General features: G+C 40.6%; 1 protein-coding gene across 1 annotated transcript in view; it reads left to right on the top strand.

Annotated features, from left to right (window-relative positions):
- The first annotated feature begins 556 nt into the window (after positions 1-556).
- Positions 557-22,424, top strand: part of CREB5 (cAMP responsive element binding protein 5) — a 561,911-nt gene continuing 540,043 nt past the window's right edge. Inside the window, exon 1 of the mRNA XM_011972242.1 lies at positions 557-677. The gene's annotated coding sequence lies outside the window, so the exon portion shown is untranslated. The remainder of the gene's footprint in view (positions 678-22,424) is intronic.

The raw sequence follows: 22,424 nt of genomic DNA, 5'->3' as shown, positions 1-22,424 counted from the left end.
TAAATACATCGGGCTGAAGGAATTCAGAGACAATCTTCTGGAATCTTAAACACAACAGCCCACCAAGATGATGATCACTGGTGTTTTATATTCCTTCTGAGAAAGGCTATAAGACAAAGCATGGATTGACTGACGATGGAAATGCGTGTGACAAAGTCACAGTGTGAATAGACAGGTTAGGTCCCCCATCCCATCATTGTCACTGTCTTACCTGACTGCTTACCGCTTATCATCGCGATGGTGCGGGATTCTTCCTTGGCCAGAGAGGATTCTGCTGGAGTCAGAAATTCAACCAACCATATTGCCACTGGGTGGCACAATTGGAAATCTCTAAAGAGGTCTGGGCTTTAAAAGGGCCTTTTTCCCTCTGTCCAAAGGACTGCGATTTATAAATACTAAAGCTGCCGGCCATTGTGATTCCTTTTACTTTGGGACTGTTTATAAAAGTGGGGGGAGTCTGTGACCTTTCAAAGAGTGTGGATTTCACAGTGGAAGCCTCTGTGTTGTTGTTCTATAGGAAATTAACTGGAATATTTTTTAGATTTGTCTTATTTTTGATCTGATGAATCCAAGGAGTGGAGCAAGAGGCAGATTTTGGACACGGTTATGAGAATGACAGAAAGTGCCTAAAGCATTTATGCTCTGGCATTCCTCCCTGTTTCTGGAGGTCCAGTACGGTAGGCAACAGCCATGTGTAACGATTTAAATTAAAATTAATAAAGATTGAATAAATTAAAAATTCAGACCCTCAGTCATACTAGCCACATTTCAGTTGCTCAACATGTGGCTACTAGCTACCATATTGTACAATACAGATATGGAACATTTCCCTCATTGCAGAAAGTTCTAGACAGGGCTACTGATATTCTTTTCTTATTGTCCTCAAAAGAATAGACAAATACTGAATGTTTTCTGTTCATGCTACCTGAAAACCTTAGGAAGTGTTATTCACTAGTATTGATTGAGCGATGTGAACCAACAAACATTTGCTTAACATTTACCCTATGTTAGATAGATATATTTTGCAATGCCGTGATGTTTTGTTACCAAAGTTTAGGAGCTAGGGTAAATTGGATAATGTGTTTGATGGACGTCAACGTGGTCTTGGAATCGAATTTGCCTGTTGCATATTGTAAGAATCAATCTATACCACTAAGATTTTGATAATTAAATGTAATTATTCAGTCAATCCTAATTTCTCCAGATCCATTTTTGTGTAATGTGTTGCCCTTTTCATCCTGTTTTCCATTTTGTTATTTATACTGCTTTTTAGCTTTATTTATTTATTTATTTATTACTACTTTAGATGTTTCTTTTCAGTCATACAGGGAGGGATGCTCGCCTTGTCAAACTTTGACCCTCCTTTACCTGTACAGGCATTGTTTGAACTAGGCTTCTCTCTTTCCTTGTGTAGTGCTAGTTCTCAAGCTTTGACTCCCATTAAGAATATCACATTTACACATCGACTGAATGGGCTGTGAGAAGATAATTTGCTTGTCTAATATTTGTGTCAACATTCAGGAGTTTTGGTTACATTTATATGCTGTCAAAGCAGCTTAGTGAAAAATGAAAATTTCAGGCAATTTTGTCCTTTTCTCAACAGAGCATATGTCCATCTCCAGGTAGCTGGTGTTGGGTGGACAATAAACAGATTCAGCTCTACAGTTATTGAACATGTCTATGTGCCATGCCCCTGTGTGTAGTACCTGTGGGGACAAAGGTGCATTCAAGAAAGCCCATGCTTTTGAGGAGTTTTCATACTAGCAGTAAAAAAATACACATTTAAACAAAAATCCCACTGAACATTTCCTGTTGCTGAAACATTTTGAAGCCATGGATAGTCTGTGCTGAAACTGGTTGAACATTAGTGTGTGTGATTTAATGTGATGAAACACATTTCACACGAAGTATGGGAACTAATATGGTTTTTTTTATGGGCTCATCTTTCTCTAGGACAGTGATTATCAAACTTGGCTGCACATTAAACTCTCATGAAGGGGTTTTAAAAAAAAATGCTACTCTTCAGGGGCAACTCCTGAATAGTGGTTCTCAAAGTGTGGTCCACAGACACATAAAACCTTGGAACTTGTCATACATGCATATTCTTAGGCCCTGGTCCAGACCCACTGACTCAGAGACTGGGTTTGGGATCCACCAATCTGTGTGTTCACAACTCCTTCAGTGATTCAGATATTTAGAAATTTAAGAACTACTGCTCTAGAGACTGTGATTTAATTGGTCCAGGGTAGGATCTACATTTTGATTGTTTTAAAGGCTCTTTTTAAACGTGACTGTAATATGTAGACAGATTTGAGAACCACTGCTCTAGCAGAAAAGTCGTTCAAGCTTACTTTTTGATTGGGAACTGTTCAGGTTGGTGTGACATCAGAGAACTAGTTGTTTCAGCTGTCGTTGGATTGTTGTCAAACTGTCCGGCAGGGATTTTCATGCCTTTCAAATACATGAGGGGAAGAATCCACTCACTTTAGACTAGTGTGTGTGCGAGCAAACTTTAGTATTGACCAAAACCCATTGGAAAATAATTCCTAAACTGAGGTAGATGAGTGCTACTCAAACACAAGTGTTCATACAGATTACCTGGGGATCTTGTTATTATACAAGCAGAGTCTGCCAAGGTAGGCCCAGGTTGGCCTGAAAGTCTGAAAGTTTGCATTTCTAACAAACTCTGAGGTGCTAATGTTGTAAACTCTGGAACTTTGAGCAGTGAGTTAGAAATTACGACTCAGGTCCAACCCCAGATATACTCAATCAGGATCTACATTTTAATAAGATCCCTATTGTCTAGAGGGACTCTATATTCTAGAAGAAGAGAAAGCATTCTCACCTCTGGAAGACACAGCCTGGCTATGAATTTCTGTTGTCTGTATTGCCAGTCCTAATCCTAGAATTAATTGTAGCTTATCTAATTCCAAATGTTTGTTCTGTTGTTCACAGGTTTGTTTTGTTTAGCTCAGAGGAGGAGGATGCACAAGGCACATCCATGTGACTGAGTTCCCAGGGTTACTAAAGTGAGAGAAACAATTGTTTAAAAAGAATTTCTTTGGATTTGATGTCTATTCTTAAAAAATTTCACCTTGAGACAAATTCTCTGGAGGTTTGCCAAATAGGAAAAGTGACTGAGTGAAGTCAGAGCTTTGATATCTGGAGAGGTGTTTTAAATGGAAGCTACTTCAGAAATAATAAGCAATTGGGTTGGAAATTCTTTAAAATAGATAAACTCAGAGAATATTTGAGTGGCCTATGTATCATCAGCAAAGTTAATTTCTTTCATAATAAATGTGGTATATTACTGAAGCTAAAAATAACAAAATGTGAAATTTCAGAATCCCTATATACTGCATTAAAATATTAATCCTCTAATTTTAAAGCACCAAATAAACAGCTGCTTATTTCGTATCACATTAAGTATTTCATTAATAATTTGAGGGTTTTTTTGGACTGATTTTTTGGTTTCTACTGAGAAGACATACCCATATCAAATTAATTTCGAAACAAACATTTATGTGATTCTCTTTATCGAATATCACATGTTAAAAATCTGCCTTAGTTCAAATGATTCATACATGTTGAAGCTGAAATTGACAATGGACTTCAATGTGTTTTTGTCATGTTTACTGTTTGGAAATCAAACTACATGGAACATAATTATCTAAATTGCAGGATTTTAATATGATGAATTCATAGGATTTAGAACTGGAGGAGATTTTAGATTTTGAATCCAATCCCTTTATTTTATATGTAGGGAAGCTGAAAGCCAAAAAGTTTTCATGCCTCTTTCAAAGTCCCAGAAAGGAGGATTTAGTGTGTGATGGGCTGGGGCCAAAAGAGGCAGGCAAGGCCATGAACGTCCTGCTCAGGAGCTTGTGCACACCCCCTTTCACGTTCCATGGAGAGCCAGCCCTCTCTCCAGCATGGAAAACAACCGCTAAAACACCACCTTTAAAGACCAATGTGGAAAATCACTTTAGGAGAACAGAAAACCACATCTGTTTGGCTTTGGACCCGCAAGAATTACATAAATCACCTCTTCTTTGCCCACCAATTATGGTGATTAAATTACTATAAAAATCAAACTTGAAAGAAAAGGAATGCTATTCACAGGATGATGGCAGAATATAGCGTTGCTCTCCCATTCCCCCTTACCAATTTTTTTTAAGAAAATTCAGAGCATAGGTCTATATTGCTAGTCCTAATCTTAGAATTAGTTGTAGCTTGGGAGGTGCCAGAAGGAGAATCGCTTGAACCCGGGAGGCAGAGGTTGCAGTGAGCCAAGATTGTGCCATTGCACTCCAGCCTGGGCAACAAGAGCAAAACTCTGTCTCAAAAAAAAAAAAAAAAAAGAATTAGTTATAGCTTATCTAATCCCAAATGTTTGTACAATATATGTTTAGTAAGCAGACTGTGATGAACCTTATTTATTTGGGTAAGTGTGATTGGTTTTGGACTGCCCCAATTCATAGGTATAATTTTTGAGGCCAGCTGAAAATTTAGGTCTTCACTTAAATGTTGGCGCAGTTAACTAAGACCCAATAGAAAAACAAAGTAACATAAGATTACATTTCATTTTACAAGATAAAAGCAATCAAACATTAAAAAATACTACAACAATAAGTCAAGAGGGGGAAATTAGCCAGCCTTTATCTAGTTAACATTTGAGCATTTTAATGTAGAGAGGCTCTTCCCTCTGCTTTTCTAACTTTGCTGATGTAAAAATACACGAACACCTAATAAATGCATATGTGCTTTTCGATTAGGTTGCTTGACACAAATATTTGCATGGTTGCTGAAGATGAACAGGAATTGTATATTGTGTTGGACCTTATATGAGGCAGTAAAATAATAGGATTGATATAAATATCTAGTTTTGCCTCCCTGTGGCCAATTTCTCACTTTCTAAAACTTTATGGATACAATCCAAAATATACACATATACATACATATTTAACTTAATGTTATTGCAGATAAGAATTTGAGAAATGTGGCCCTGATTAATGTTAATGGGATTTTACAGTATTTTTTGCACAAGTGTTCAAAAATAAAATTTAAATATATGCAAAGAAAAACACACATTTAATTTACATTGGCAATAAAAATGGAATAAAATAAATACAGTTTTAGAATAAAAATCAGGCAACCTTGCTAATAAGAGAATAAATAGCTGAAAAGAACAGATGCTTTTTTATGATTCCAATATTGGCATTTAGAATGCTATAATGTAGCTCAAATGTATAAATCAAACAGTGTTATTCTAGTACCTAATGATAGCCAGAATAAACATAAGGCTTCATCCTGTTTTCTTTATCTATAAGTCTTCTATTAAAGATGTGAGTCTGGTCTCAGGGGAAAAATAAGTGAGAGTCCTGGCAATTTTTGTGTGTGACCAGGACATAGAAGAATATCATGGTTTAACCATCCACCAAACTATTATTTAAATAAATGAAGATTTATAAGAAAAGAAAACGAATGTATATATTTGGCTCTGTCTCAATCATAGACTCATAGTGCAAGAGGATATGTGAAAAATCCATCTAATGACAGGCATGTGGAAAAATGTTCTTCACAAGTACACAAAGACATTACCATTTATAGTAGATATTTCATTTTCTCCCTTTTAAATTCCTTGTTTTCATTTCCTCCTTCAAATGCTAATACCCCCTTTGATTGGGGTGGAAGGATGGAAGGAAAAGCACTTTCTTAGCCTGCTGGTGGGAGTATTTGTTGATTCTTTTCTGGAGTACAGTTGGGCAATGGTTATGGAGAACCACAAACTTGTTCCTATCTCTTTCACCTAGGAAATCTCAAAAGCAATGAGAGGCATGCATAAAGATTAATGTTTTTGTAAGTCCATAAAAAGAGAAGCCACATAAATATCCAATAATTTTGGACTAGTAGATAAATTTTAGTACAGTATACCAGTACCATGGAATATGCTATAGCTATTAAAACTCACATTGTGAAAAATTGAATAGAATGGAAACATTTCCATGATAGACTATTAAGTGGGGAAAAGCCGGCTGTAAGACAGAAAATAGTGTATGGTTCTGATTTTTATAAAAATATGTATGTATTTGTAGAAATGAAAGGCTGGAAGAATGTACACTGAAGTGTGCACAGTAATTATCTCCGGGCAGTATACGTACTCTGGGAAGTATTTCTTCACTGAAATCTTTCATAGTTCCCAAATTTGCAACATGTTTGTCAAGTTTTATAACTAGGAAAAAATACATTTTAAAAAAAGTTTAGCTCCTCCAGCCTCTTGTTCTAAATTACAAAGCTATGAGTTGCCAATCTTGTCCTAAAACATAACTTAGGAATATTTAGCATCTCTCTTTCAGCGAAGTTCTTAAATATACTTCTCTTACAATTCACATTCATAGTCTCTCATGTTCTTCTGGGGTAGAATTGTCTTTATTTTTTACAATACCTTTGATTTCATGTTGAAACACAATTCTGAATCCACACCTTGGCTTTCTCATCTCTGATCTTTACAGTATCTCTTGTCCGGCCTTTTGCTCTTTCTTTCTTTCTTCTTCTCTGAGTCTCTCAGAGAACATCCCAGGAAAACCTACAGTCCACTACTGAACACGCCTGGAGGCCAACTCACTGTTTCCTTCAACAACAGTGTAGATGTCAGAGGAACCCAGCTTTCCCCTGGGAATTCTAGCTCTGTAGCTCAGTAGAGTTGCGCCAGTGCTGTGGAGGAGTGGGCACTTACCCCGAAGCTACTGCTTTCCCTTTGGGCATTCTTGGTCTGACAGTGAAGAGTGAGACTAAGAAGACCTCCTGAAGTGAGTTAATTGACTTGATGGGGACTCTGCTATTCAGGGCTCCCAGTAGCCACACTTTCTCATCCTTTCCTGGATCACTCAGCATTAGCCTTCATGGTGAATATCACCTGTCTGCTTGTTTTTCTATTTATTTATTTATTTATTTTTAAAAAAACTTCATTATTTCCTTTTAACTGACTATTTCATTCATTCAATTATTTACCTTTGATTGACTCAAGTAACATATTCTCCTTGTGAACTAATTCAAATACCACAGAAGTATATAAAGTTTGCCCAGAGGTAACAACTAATATTATGCATGAACCCATCCAGATATTTGTCTATACACCAAAAATAGTGTGTGCGTGTGTGTGTGTGCATTTACACATGTGTATGGACATGTATACTGATTTTAATTAGTGTTTTTGCAAAAATGATATGCTATTGATAGCAATTTAGGTTATTTTCAGTTTTTCATTATTACAACCAATGCTACAGTTATTCCTGGATGGTATCTTTGTGCCACCTGTTTGAGAAAGACAGACTCTCTCCTGGGCTCTAGCTGCAGCCAGCCAAAGCATCCATAATTGTAACACTTGCTCTTCATGCCTAGGGTAGGCAGAAACCCACAAAGTGTGAAACTGAATACTAGTTTTAATATTTATTGTTTACTGAGAGCTCTTTATGTGCCTGCTGTGTTACTCTTTTCTACACACCCATTTTACAGTGGAGGACACTGAGGCTCAGAAGGTAATAGCTTGTGAACCATCACACAACTCTGAAATATCTGACTCTGACCGCTGTTATTTTTTTATTCCACCACACCAACTTCCCTCTGAAACTACAGCCCATTCCTAATTGGGCTGATGTCCACCAGGGCAGACTCCCAAATCAAAAATCTTTTTTGCTTATAATGCCACAAGATTTTAAATGGGCGATGAAAAAAAATTGGTGTCAGTACATACAGACACAGTTTTATAGATATAAAAAGGTAGTCATGAATACATATGAAATGTGAGCATGATGATTGGAGTAGGAATCTAATAGATGACAACATTTTGGTTTACTTGCTTTTGCAGTACAATGATTGCTCCAGCAGTTTTTACTTGTTCAGATAAGAGCCACCCTCATACTTTTTCTTTAAATTTTATTGACTGCTATGAAACCTAACAGTGTTTCAGGGAATGTTCACTCTTAGCCGATAAAGAGATGGATGTCAGATGCCCTTGTTCCTCCTCTAACGTCCCTTGTCCCTGGCAGATGTTGCTTGTGGTAGGATGCTTTCACACTCAGCCAGTGCTGTGGTTTGAATACATTCCCTCCAAAATTCATGCTGAATCTTAATACCCCTGGTGGTACTACTGAGAAGTGGGGCTTTCAGGACCTGATTAGACCACGAAGGCTCTAGCCTCATGAATGGATTAGTGTCTAATAAAGGGGTTTGAGGGGGCGAGTTTGCCCTTCCATCCCTCTCAGCGTGTGAGGACCCAGTGTTCATCCCTTCCAGAGGACACAGCGACAAGGTGCTGTCACAAAAGGGGAGACTGGGCCCCTCACCAGATACTGAACTTGCTAATGCCTTGATCTTGGACTTCCCAGCCTCTAGAACTATAAGAAATAAATTTCTGTTCTTTATAAATTACCCAATCTAAGGTATTTTACTATAGCAGCACAAATGGGCTTAGACAGTTGCCATCTGACAAAGCTCCAGAATCCTTCTCAACCTGGCTTCTAAAATGCCACTGGAAATTAGTTGGACTTAGCTGAGAGCTGAAACCTGTCATCTCTAGATTTATTAAATTCTTGCAAACATGTATTTGCTGAGCACCATGTGCCTGGCACTGTGCTGGGTCCCAGAGGTTCAACTGTGAATGATGCAAACTTGATCCCTAGTCTTAGGGAGCTGGGTGAGAAGGAAGACAGATAATGATTGCACATCTAATTCCAACGCTCCTGATGATTGATGCGAAGAAGAGCAGGGGCTACAGAAGCATACCTTGGAGAGACTTTTCCTTAAACAGAACCCCTAATGATGCATGGGAGCTGGTAGGTAAGCAGGGCAGGACCCAAGGAGGGCTGCTCCAGGCATAGGTGACAGCACTGCAGAGGCCCTGAAGATAACTCAGGGAACATGGAGAAACCTGGCAGCCCTAGTGCCTGGGGATCCTGGATGAGAGAGGTAAGAAGTGAGTCAATGTAGAGACACATCCAGAACAAATCAGGCAGCCTTAGAGGCCCTGATAAGAACATGAGTCTGTTTCCTAAGGCAACAGGAAATCTTGGAAGAGTTTTAATTAGGTAGCTTAAATAAAATTGCCTTTTAAAAAGACGGGACTGAAATATAAGACAATCTTTATATGGCTTAGTCCCTTTTCGTTTTGTATTATTTGAAGAAAAATTTCAGTTCAAAATTTCCTGAGTGCTTAGAGCACAATATATAAGCTGCTCTAGTGCTTTTGACTAATACTAGCAAACAGTTCCACAGCACTTCCAAGTACCAGGCTTCACAAATATTATTTGTGCTTTACAATAATTAAACTTATTGAATTTAGATATTATATTTGATTTAGGTATTACCGATAGCCTCATTTTGCAGAGGAGAAAACTGAGATACAAAAAGGTGAAGTAACTTATTCAAGTTAGCAATGGGTAGACCTGGACTCAAATCCAGGCTGCCTGGTTCCGGTATTGTGTGCTAGTGGTGAATGGCTTGCTCCCTTGCTCCCTTCCCTCCAAGAGCTTAAAAAGCTGCCTGTCTTATGTCAGTCCCCTGGCACCGCCCCTTCATATCCACCCCTACAAGCTCGTGGGCTCATCCTTTCTTGCCCATTGCAAGAATCGTATAATGACCTGGGTCTTCATCCAGGTATAAGGCCTTTTAGTCTTCCAGTTTCTGCAACGAGTTGAGATCTTTTCTGTTTGTCCCTAATGGTTATTTTTATGTATCCATTTGGCTGGGCCATGGGATGCCCAAATATTTGATCAAACATGATTCTGGATATTTCTGTGAGGGTGTTTTGGGATGAGATTAACATTTAAGTGGGTGGATTTTGAGACTTCCATAATGTAGGTGGGCCTCAACCAATCAGCTGAGTAGAACAAAAAGACCAACTATCCCCCCAGCAAGAGAGAATTCTACAGCAGACTGTCTTTGTGCTCAAACCAGAATATTAGCTCTCCTGGGTCTCCAGACTGCCCATTTTGCCTTATGGTTGGAACTGCAGCATCGGCTCTCCTGGGTCTCTAGTCTGCCAGTCTACCCTGCAGATTTTGGACTTGCCAGCCTCCTTTATCATGTGAGACATTTGTTTATTCCTTATAATAAATCTCTTTCTTTCAATGCACACATGCTATTGGTCTGTTCTTCTGGAAAGCCCTGACTAATACATCCCTGTATCCTTGGCATTTGGCTTAGAGTATGTGCTTAATAAATATGAGTGAAATTAATGCACTTAGAACACCTGCTCACAGAGCCTTAGTCTCAGGCCCCTCTTTTCTCTTGATGCCATCACCATGGCCAGTGAATTTGCCTGGCTTTCTGGCACATGCTCCTGATTTGTGTCCACTTTCTTCTGTATTTCCTTTCCAGGGATAGAGGCTTTCCTGGACCCAGGCCTCCTGGATGACATCCTACTTAACCCTTACCAGCTTCCCAGTTTGAGAGCCTGGCTGGTATTGCCCTGCCCTCATTGCTGAGCTGCCTGACCTGATTTTGCCAATGCCAGGAGAGCCCACCTACCAGCCCTAACCCCTCAGGCTGGCTCCTTTTGGATACTGATGCTCCCAGCTAGGAAAAGTTCAGGTTTCCTTCATACTCTTTAGAAATGATGTTTGGATCTTGGCCCAAACCTGTATCCCTCCCTTGCTATTTCCAGGACAAGCCACATCATAACTCCTGGCCCTACATGGCCTCTTTGCTTCTGGCTTTCTCCTTTTCTTCTCTGATTTCTGCCACTGCATCTCAGCATGCCTGACACGAGAGCATTGAAAGGGCAGGTCATACATGTGCTTAACCATTAACAAGGAAGGAGATAAGGACAATAATGAGGCTCAAAACAAGGGCTAGGGGTGTCCAGAGAAGGAAGGGAACACTTTCTACTGGAAAAGGGATGAAAGGGTTCATGGAGTAGCTGCATTGTCCTGGGCTTTGGAGCTAAGCAACGTTTTAGCAGGATAGGTTAGACATTGGAAGGTGGACACAGACACCCAAAGTTCAGTATGAGGTCAAAAGCATCAAAGAATGCAAGGATCCTGGAGGATGGAGTGTCCTTGGGGATGGAGAAAGGAGTGGAAGGGAGTGGGGAGGGGGTGAGTCTGCAGAGAATAGGGAGAATTATTTCATGCAAACGTTTACTCAGAATGAGCAAAGGAAGTGTTCATTTGGCCTTTGACCAGACCCGCTTCTGTAAAATAATCATAGTACCCTGTCTGAGAGTTTATAGCACAAAGATTAGAAAGCAACATTCTTACGCTTGTCTAATGGTGTTTGGTGTAGGAGCTCTGGACAGAAAGCCTAGAGAACCAGATTCTAGTCCTGGCTGGGCTATTAAATAGTTGGAAGAGCTTTGGAGTTCTGAGATCCCTCATCTGGAAGACAGGGATGGGTGGAGTGGACTGGACAAGGTCTAACATTCTTTTCAACTATGAAATCTTTAGAGTTTCACATCAATTTTGCTCTTAGGAGTAATTGCAAGAGCAGGATGATACATTTCTCTATATATTTGCCTAAGGATTTTTAAATTACACAATTTTAAACACACACGAATGTATGTTTACCTAATTGTTAAGATCTCGCTTTATTTGCTTCATCTATTCAGTCCTCTTTTCCTCTTTTCGGTTGAATTATTTTAAAAGACTGACTTCATGTCATTTTTACCTCTACGTGCTTCAGTGTTCTGAATTATGCAGGCATTAAAAAGAAGAATTACAAATAATTATTACACTCGATGAACACAGCTTTGTATCATCCAATATGCAGATCATAACCAAATTTTCCCAATTGTCTCAAGAATATCTGTTTACAGTTGCTTTGTTTGAATTATGATCTAGATAGAGTCCACATGGGACATTTGGTCATTATGTCTCTTTAATCTCTTTTAAAGAATAAATATTTTAGGCTGTGCGCGGTGGCTCACGCTTGTAATCCCAGCACTTTGGGAGGCTGAGGTGGATGGATCATGAGGCTACTGGAAAAGGGATGAAAGGGTTCATGGAGTACATGGTGAAACCCCGTCTCTACTAAAAATCCAAAAAAAAAAAAAAAAAAAAAGAATAAATATTTAAATGCAAAAGCGGTTTTGTGAAACTAGTAAGAGTGATGAGGCTACACTGCATTTAAGGAGACAATGTAAACGGCATTGTGAGCAGACACCCCTGGGTTGGCTTCCTATCTAAGGGAGGCAGGTACTGTTTCTATCTCTCAGCTCCTTTTTCATGGACTCTTGAGCCCTTAGGACGTATTTTCAAAGAACTGTGCTGAACTTTAGCTGTGTCTGCATCATTAAAACCAATGGGAACTGAGCAGTTAAAACCCTGGGCAGTGCTTTGAAAACATATCCCCCACTGTCCTCTCTTCCCTCTTCCCGTGGAACATTGATCAGAAACAGACCTTTGGATCTGTCCTCCTTTTACACATTTAAAACGTTTTTCGGTCCTACGCAGTGTACTTTATATTCTACCCCAGCAAATTATTGTAGCCACTATGTTCTTAGTCTCTTTCTTTAATGTTGACCAGTTTGCCACAGACTCTGATTTAATACTGTGTTAAGACACATTTAGAAAAGAGGGAGTCAGGAGCCCTGAGCGCTGGTCCTGGCTGTGCCACGCCTGGCCAGTATACTCCTGGGCAAGGTATGACACCTCTCTGGACTTTCGTGGCTTGTCATTGAAGACCCTGACTAAACTAACCAGTGCATGGAGTCGCCGACCAGAACATTCTCTGCAGCAAAAGCGTCACGTGGCAGGCACGGTCTCTGCTGTCTGCACTCCTCCCTCCCCAGTGACAGTCTCCCTGCTGATGCGGCCCCTCCCATAGGCCCTTTGTACTTCTCAGGAGGCTTGGGCTGTTAGGACCCTGACTTCTTCTCCCTTCTTCCTTCCACCTCCTGCAGAGCCAGTCCTGTGTTCTGCACCCCTTTGTTCTTCTACCTCATGTAGAGACGATTTTTTTTTGAGTTGGAAAAGATCTAATTAAGTGAATTCACACCCTAAGATGTAATTGGCTCTTATCAACTTGATGTACTCTTCCTTTGGGGTCATTTTCATTTCATTTCATTTTAGTGGAAGGAAATACTTAACTAATTGATGAAAAAGTGGAATTTTAGCTAGCAGTGCCTTGTTGGCTTATAAGGGTCTTCCTGGAGGCCCTCATATCACGACCCAAAGGCAGCCTCTTTTTCTGCTCATGGATGGTGAGTTTTGAGGGCAGTCAATGAAAGCATGTTTGCGAGAGAATGAAATACCCATGATACCTACTCAGATTTCACAGAGGGGGAGGCACAGAGTGGTGGAGCTGCAAGAAATGCTAGCATGAGCTGAGGGGGCTCAGTGACAAGACCAGTGCAGCCAGAGAGCAGCAGCACGGTGGCTTGGGGGACCATGGGCATGCAGAAAGTCTCTGGTGTACAAAGGAGGAGGGAGGCAGGTAGAGGAGAAGAAACAAGGGTGCTGAGTCTGGCATTTACTGGCTCTGTGAACTTGGAAAAGTCACTCAACCACTTTGAGACTTTTTCATCTGTAAACACAGGGATGGTAATAACACCCATCTCATAAGGGTATTATGGAGACTAAATGAAATAATTAATATGAAAGTGCCTGGTAAAAAGTAGGTCCCGGTGTCATCTCCAGAAATTAGTCCCAGGTATTGGTATTTTGTTTTATTTTAAAGCTCCTCAGGCCATTCTAATGTCAGAGTTTATAACTATTGTAGTGATGTATTCCAGTTCTGTTTCCATAACGCATAGTGTTGCCAGTGGTCAAGCCTGAGTGTTGGTAGAGCATCAGTTCCTCATTCCCAAAAAGAAAATAATGCAGACCAAAGAACCTTATAAGACTCGTGAAACTACAGAACTGAATGGCCATCCAGTCCAATCTCCTATCCAATGGTTGAATGCTACCTGCAGTATTCTTGACCAGTGGTAGTTTAGGTCGGTGTTTCTCAAGCTCCAGCAGACATTGGAGTTACTAAAACCCACAGTGCTGAACCTCAGCCACAGAGTTTCTGAATTAGTGGGTCTGGGATGGGTCTTGAGAAATTTCGTTTCTAGTATGTACCCAGCTGTCTGGGCACCACCGTTGGAGAACCACTGATCTAGATGGTGCTGGAATACCTCTAGTGACAGAGAACTTCCTGTTTCATGAGCCTGCTCATGCCATCTTCTGAGAGCCTAAAGCACGAACACACTTAATCTGATGGAAAGTTTCTTCTCATATGAACTTGAAACCTGTTTCCTTTTACCTATAGGCTGTTTGTCTTGCCCTTTTGACAGTAGAGTTAAATTGTATTCATCATAGTTTTAACAGAAAGTATTGTTATTACTTTTGGTCTGTGATTCACTATCCTAAGAATAAAAGACGACCTGACTGTATTGGCACTCTGAAACTATGGCAAAAACCTCAGGCCATTCTAAGGAGAAAAGAATCTGATCTATTCCTGGGAAAACAACTTCAATTGAGCAAACGTATTTTGAGTGCCCAATGTGTTTGGGATGTGGGAGATGCACAGGTGAGCAACCACTTCAGGGATTTCTGTGGAAGGTGGGAATAACCACTGAATAACCACTCCTCACTCAATGGATGTAGATTTCTAGTGATGGACAACTCAATACCCCTTCATGGTTTTAACACAGCTTTGTGGACTTGTGACCATTTCAGCAATGAAATGCATATTTTGGCACATATGCCACTTGCTGAAGAAATAAAAATTTAATAGTCATATATCTGAAAGTTTCTAGCACTTCAGGGAGATTTTGAGATTTATTCTAGCATACCATACAATGAGTTTTATTGGGAGCTGCAAAAATATATAATTTTAATAGAAATAGGTAAGCATAAAACATTGACACCACTGAAAAAATATTGGCCATGCCAAAGCAACTCCCATAAAAGTCTGCAGAAAGTTTCAGAAAAGAATCAGAGAATTATTAAGGGCTGATTTTTCTAGTGGAGCTTTGGCCAGGGTCTCATTTTTAAGGAAACGTATCTATGTTTCCAAGGAAAAAGCAGATATTTGCTGCCTTTGAAGTGCAGCCATCCTGATGTTTCTTATAGCTACGTGAAGAAAGATCATGGAGATTGTTTTGTGCAGATTTGGTGAAAAAGCTTAATTAATGATTAAAAGCACAACAGTCCTGTTAAATCAGACATGTTTGAGGAAAACACTTCAAGATGAGATGACAGTGCCCTCCTACATTCAAAGGCTAGAAATTCGAGGATTAGAACATTCATCACTTTTTCATGGGAGTTGGTGCTGTCTTTATGATCCATCTTCATCACTTGCTCCAAGTTAAAATGGTTGATTTCTTGCTGCTGATTATAGGGCCTGAATCTTAGTCCTATGGAGCTTGAAAGCACTGTACCTTTGTGTTCTTCAGTATCTCTAAGCTTCATTTTCATTGTCTGGTCAAAACCAGGAGAGTAACATCTGCCACTCAGATTATTGTGATACGACAACACACACAGCACAGTGTTTGGTGACCAAGACAGGCCTCTGTCATAGTTCATATACTATGGGGTAAGGCTTAGTGAGCAGCGACACATCTACCCCAAGGCAAAGAAAACCAGAAGGGCACTTCCTGAAGGGGAATCTTGCTCCAGGTCCCCAGTGTCTCTTTGCTGAGAGCCTGTAGCTGTTCTTCCCCAACTGGATCACTGGTGTGCTATTTGACCTTAAGAAGTTATGTTGTAGAAAAGTGCTGTGTGGTCAATAAATTTGGCAAATGCTACTAATGGGCACATCAGCATGTTGAAGGCTGTAGAAAGCCTAATAGTAAAGAAACCTGTTCAACTTGGTTTAATGTAGCATTTTTCTAAGCATATTCCAGTGACAGGAGCATATTTTCCTGCCTCAAGACTAGTATGCCTCAAAACACTGTTTGGGAGCTGCTAATCCAAGCCCTTGAAGTCAGTAGGAGATAAGGGGATCTTATCTTATCCTCGGTGTTTAGTGCAGTCCCAGCCTATAGTAGGTATGGAACCGACGCTGGGTGAATAAATGGCTCAATGTATATGTCAATTTCCTGATGATTCTTGCCAAAGCAATGACTTCCTGTGGGCAAAATTCATTTGAATTGTCACCACCAACAGGGACTACAGCACAAATCCTACCCACATAAGCTGGCATTGCTACTATGTTGCCAGTTTAATGAATTTTGTTAAACAGACTTCTGACCAGCCAGGGTCCTGATTTGACAATTTTATTTTTTCCGAAAAAGTCACTGTGATGTCTCTGTTTGCAGCAGTTGTCCAAAGCTGAGGTTGCCTTCTGTTAGCCACTCCTCTTAGCTGGACCTGAGCAATGGGCAGGTGCCAGAGAACCCTGGAGAAGAAGATGCTTCCAGCTGGGCACTGCGGAAAACTTGTTCTGCAAAAGCAGACAGGAGACACTGAATGAAGTACTCTGTTCTCCAACAACAGATTTCATCATTGCGAGGTTCACATGGGGTGTGTTTTCGTTTTGTTTTCCCCTACAGTTTCAATCTTCTTTCCTCCCAGAAAGGGTTCTTTTGTGTTTGACCTCGTCCCGACGCGTTGGAAAACTTCCTGCTGCACCAGCTCTTAATTCACCTTCCTGTGTGGACTTGCCTCTGTGGCAAAGTCGCACTCATTAACAAGTTCTTCCTCCCTGCGCTCTGCACATCACCCAGCTATATATCTTCCAGTGCGTTCCCTTCTGTGGGGAAATGAGCTATTGCCAGAGTCGGGCTCTGGGACACGGAGGACTGGCTCATTGGCTGGCTGCCCTAGTGATAATCTGGAAGTGATCAGTGGAGGAAAAAGATAACACAGCTGTGATTTTCAAGGAGACAGGTCCTGGTTTTTTTTACCTGCCAACCACGTTTCCTCCGGGGAGTTTTTCGGCAAGTGCTGTAAAAGAGACCTTTTAATCTTGTTTCAAAAACCTGGAGACCCAAGTTGTTCCAGATCTTGAGTAGAAAACAGGCCAGGGAAACGTGCGTTGCCGAGGAGGCGGGTGGGATGCCATTGCGATTCCGTGGCTTAGTTTTGCATGTGCTTGAGAGGACTTGGTGAACTTGGCCTCCAAGTGCTTTCACCCACAAGTATGATATGGTTTGGGCTGGGGGTGGAGGGTGTTGCAGAGGTTGATGAACATAAATCTGTCAGTGGGTGATTTTCAGACATCTGCCTGGAGCACTTGCAGACAAACATTGGAGTCATTGGAGCCAGAGAAATGCCTGACAATGCCTGGGAAAACCTGAGCCAAAAAGCTGGCCCGGGACACTGCTGGGCCAGAAAAAAAGGATGTGTCAGTAATAAATAGTTTATAATTTAAATTGGGAGCAAAAAAAAGGAGAGAGGAAAAAAAGAAAGAGACAAATCAAACAGGATTGGGAGCTTGGGAACTAAATATTGTCTTTGTTAGGAGTCAGTGAATGCTGCAGAAATGCACCGCCAGATCCTGGCAGTGTCTGCCATCCATTGGGCATCTCGTATCACTCCTGCCAGCAGCCTGGCTTTAGTTGAGCAACAAGGCCCAAGAAGTCCCCAGTGTGTGGTTTCAGAGATTTACTCAATTAGGGCATTTCATTTTTCTTAGTGTATAACTGGCAGAGTTACCATCGTATTTTCTAGCTGAAAATTCTACTGCTTAGTGCAGCATGATCAAGTCAACAGCTCTAACTGTGGTTACATTTCAGAATACTTTCAAAATCTCCTTCACAGTGCAGAATGTATATAGTAGATGGCAGCTGGGTTTCTGTGGCTTCCTCAAGCCTCAATATCCTAACCTTTAAAAGGGGGATGATAATACTTGTCTTGAAGATTGTTGAAAGAGCAGACACATGGTTAGGTCAACAATAAATATGACTTCGCCTCCCATAAAATGCAAGATTTTCATTCTGAAGGTGAGTCTTGGTTTACGGGTTGTCTTCTCTGGCTGGCATACTTGATACTTACAGAACTGACACCCACATAGGTATTTGGTAGAAATATAAAAAGAGACCCATCCCATCTCCTCCCTGACAGTATTTATCTGACGATTTTTTGATTTCTGCTGCCCATATTTCTGCTTCAGCTTCAGTTTCTCCCTGTTGCATGGTGTAAACTGGCATCTCACACAGAAAAGGAGGGTTCAGATTACCCTCGGAAAGTGTAATGCAGAGAAATCATCGTCAGGGTGAAACCAGGGTGGGCACAAGCAATGAAAACCTTCGAATCAGAGGTGAATTTCTGGCTGTTGTTTCCCATGTGACAAAGAGCCAACAGGTAGTTTCTCCCTTATTCCACCTGGGGCATCCCATAAACTTCAAAGTTCAAAACACACTTTGAGTGGGCAGGGAAAGAGGCGTCTTCCTAATAGCCTTGACCTTCCTCATCTCTGAATTTCTAAGGCAGCAATGGCTGGTGCTGTGGTATAGGCATCAAGAGGCAAAAGAACACGGGAGCTAAAAGCAATGGGCTTGCATTTATTCAGACAGACGTGGCTTAAAGCTGAGCTTCACAATCTACGATTATGTAATTTGGGGCATATTCATTTACTTGTCTGATTCCCATTTACCTTCTTCCTTCATTGTGCTGAGAGAATTAAATTAGGTAATGTATGTAATTAGCACAGTGCACTGCACATTGGTAAACATCAGTAAATATTTTTCAATAGTGACGTACAGTGTGTTTTATATTATTGTTCCGTGCCTGTCGGGCTAATCTCTTCATTTCAGTTCTAAGCACCTTAGGAGAAGGGTTGTGTTTCTATTTGTTGAGTTCTCTATGGGATTACTGCATTTCTAATTGTACCACATAGTAGATGGCCATTCAATATTTGTAACATTGACTATCAGCAGAGAAAGATGGATCTTGAATCTATTTAAAGCTCTTTAAGTCCTTTAAAGAAATTTCCAAATACACTTCTGAAATTTGCCAGTAATACCAAAAAAAAAAAAAAATCCCCAAATTTCCAATAAATTCTTTTATTTCTAGCCAACAGTTTTCCAAATATATGAAGTTATCTGATTTTAAAACCTGCCAGATATTCCTAGTATTTATTCCTAGAATTTTAAGTTTGGAATGATTCCGACATTCCAATCTACCACAGCCTATGTTTCTTCTATAAATCCTATGATATCAAGCTCATTCCCTCAGTTCAGATTACGACAGAGGGCTGTTCAATTTGATACATGAATGTTGTGTTATTGACGTAGCCAATCTGCAATGTGTTGGTTCTAAGAACAGGCGGCAATAATGATGCCTCAGCAAATAAGGTGCAGATGTTCTAGGAATATCCACACCAGACAAAAGTGTGTTGTAAAAATGAATAGGTGCTATTTGTAAAAGTATAGAAAATTATTTTCTAAGTTTCAAAATATGTTTACTGTATGCCTTGAGGCATTGGTGGGTTACATTGAAAATGTATTATTCATTTCAGAAAAAGTATGACCAACAATACATGTATTTCCAACATCACTGATTCTCTATAGAGCCTCCCATCTCTGCTACAATGCCTCACTCTCAGGGTTGCCTGAGACGGGAGCTGGATCACATGGCTTGACCTAGGAGGCGTGTTCAGGCTGGAAGAGACCGAGAGACAGAACGATTTCCTAGTTCAGGGATTGTGCCCAAAATGTCCTGTATCTAGTTCTACAGAATGAAATCTTAGACTCTTAGAAGAGGCACAGAATATCATCATAAATACAGCATCCTATGCTGCTGCATTGAAGAGGAAGAATTTCAAGGCTCACCAAAATCAAATTGCTTAGGCATCTGCAGATTGATAATATAACACCTGGAAGTAATTATGTGGGGAAGAAAAATAAAAAGTACCAGACAAGTCCTCCCAAATATTTACATCTACTCAACAGATTTCGATTCTGGACTGACATTCTATCTGTGACATTTCAATCAATTCGACTAAAGGAAGCCTGCTTATCTGTATGTTAAATGTACTAATTCAGTGGGTGGAGTGACACATGGGGTCATTCCAATACTCTTTTCTAGTTTCTTTAAGGTCAGGGCCTAGAATATACCTTGAGACCTGTTCCCTAGCTCGAGAAGGACAGAAAGCCATAAGGAAAAAGTCCAGCGGAGGGAAAGGAAGAAAATGGCATCTCCTATTAGGTCTGCCATATTACATGGCCTGTAGAGAAGACTGGTGGGTCAAGGGCAACTGAAAAACTCACTAGTAAGGGCAAAAAGGGCTTGTTTCTCTTATAGAGTAATTCCTGTATATCTTATTTATCTTTCACTTGTGCCACTCATTTACATAGAATACCTTTGTCCATAAGTTGGAGTATTTTTACCCCTCAATGTTGGCAAGTTGCAAGATAGCTTTAGTGTAAAAAAGAGCAAAAGTGTGTCATCCTTTGATTCTCAAGATTCCTAGTGGAAGCATTTTCTTTGTTATTCTCTGAACAAAAGATAAAGAGGAAGCTGGACTTTCGAGGATTTGTGAAAATGCAATTTCTAGCACTCCATCCACACAGCACCTTTTGGTATTCATCTGGAGGTGATGAAGGTAGATGCAGGTGACTCTGCTCTACCCATGCTCACAGCCCAGCCCACTCTTCTCAGGAATGCCCACTATTTCCCCATCAAGTCCAAAGGCAGCACCGGAAGGGTAGAGTGAGCATCCCCGGAGTCTGTGTCTTTATTACTTCCGTGGTCTGCTTCAAGTGTTATTCCATGTGCTTGTGGTAATGTGTTTGTTTAATTGGTGAAAACTCTAGGTTGCAGGAGGGTGGGAAGATGGCTAGGCTTTTTCATATTTATTCTAATGGAAAACATTCCCCTTTATAAATCTTTTTGCTACAAATAGTGTGTGTTTTTTTCTTTTATGTAATTTTCTTAATTTTTTTTTTTTTTAATTTTTGAGGCAAGGTCTCGCTCTGACACTCAGGGTGGAGTGAAGTGGCATGATCTTGGCTCACTGCAACCTCTGCCTCCTGGGTTCAAGTGATTCTTATACCTCAGCCTCCCGAGTAGCTAAGACTACAGGTGCGTGCCACCACACCTGGCTAATTTTTGTAGTTTTAGTAGAGATGGGGTTTTGCCATCTTGTCCAGGCTGGTTTTGAACTCCTGACCTCAAGTGATCTGCTTGCCTCGGCCTCCCAGTGTGCTGGAATTACAGGTGTGAGCCACCACACCTGGCCACTTTTATGTAATCTTGATGTAACACCAATCTCATGTAGTCAGCACAAATTATAAAGGGTGTAAATGGTGAAAAAATAATGCCCTTCTCAAAGAGAAGATAATTCCATTACAGAGAATCTAGGGGCCGTTCAATGCCAGAGGATCCCACCAGGAAAGCTGGTAGCTGCAGGGATAAAAGCCAGCAGTTTGGAAAGAAACACCTATAAGTACATGGACCATGTAGGAGCCTAGCTTCAAGCTCCCCTTACCAGGCTTCCCTTCCCCTTTGCTGAATTGCAGGTCCTGATCCTGCCTGCATCCTACTGGCCTGTCTTGCATAAAGATCTAGTCCCAGAATACAGGAAATATGGTGGAGGTTGTTCTATGTTAAGGTTCCAAGCCAAGTACGGGCCCATATCCTCAGCTAAGATAATTATTGGTGGGTGAATAAATTAGGCTTGCCGGCACTGTTGTCTGTTTAAGCAAAGACAACATTTTAAACGTTAGAAGAATGTCCACTTCACTCTACAGAGTCAACATTATTCAGCACTTCCATTAGCTGTGGATTACTAAAGCAGAAGACAATTCTTAAGAAAAGTTTTATGAGTGGAAAAACAAATGTAAGCAAAGTGGATATGTATTCTAAAAGTTTTATGTGAAAACCAAGATGCAGGTGCAAGTATATGTAATTGATATATAATGCAGAGAGGCAGAATGGGAGAGCAGAGGAGAACACGGACTCGGGAGCGAGATGGCCTGAGTGTGGAGAATGGCTCTGCGATTGACTGCCTGGGAAACCCTGGGCAAATTACCTGACCTCTCTGGGCCTTGCTGTCTCCTCATCTGTGCGATGGGGCAATGATAGAACTTGTCTCAAAGGATTGTAGAGAGGATTAAATACCCTAGAGCATTTAAAGAACTTGGACACACTGCTTGCCACTTAGTAAGTGCTGTGAAAGTATTAGCTTCCTAATGCAAGCATTGTCTTTGCTCTCTTCATCCTCTTTTTTTCTTTTGTCCCCTTCATCCTCCTCTTCTTTTTCCTCCTCCTCTTTCTGTCTCTTCTCCTCTTCCTCCTCCTCCTTCTTTATCAGCATGATTGTACATGCTAAATGGCCAGGGCTGGCTATATAATTTGTGGAGGACAGGGCAAAATGAAATTTCAGGGCCTCTTGTCCAAAAATCAGGGGAAAAAACGTTTCTCTCTCTTCTAGCTCTCTCTCATGCCCAATCTATCACGGGGTTCTTTGTTGGCTATTTACTGACCCATTTTCTCTCAGGCACAAGGATATTCTCTCGGCAAATATAGACTCACGAGTGCCCGGAGTCCCTCCTC

The sequence above is a fragment of the Mandrillus leucophaeus genome, unplaced genomic scaffold (assembly GCF_000951045.1).
Source record: "Mandrillus leucophaeus isolate KB7577 unplaced genomic scaffold, Mleu.le_1.0 Scaffold128, whole genome shotgun sequence".
NCBI lineage: Eukaryota > Metazoa > Chordata > Mammalia > Primates > Cercopithecidae > Mandrillus > Mandrillus leucophaeus.
This window is presented reverse-complemented; position numbering and strand designations above follow the sequence as displayed.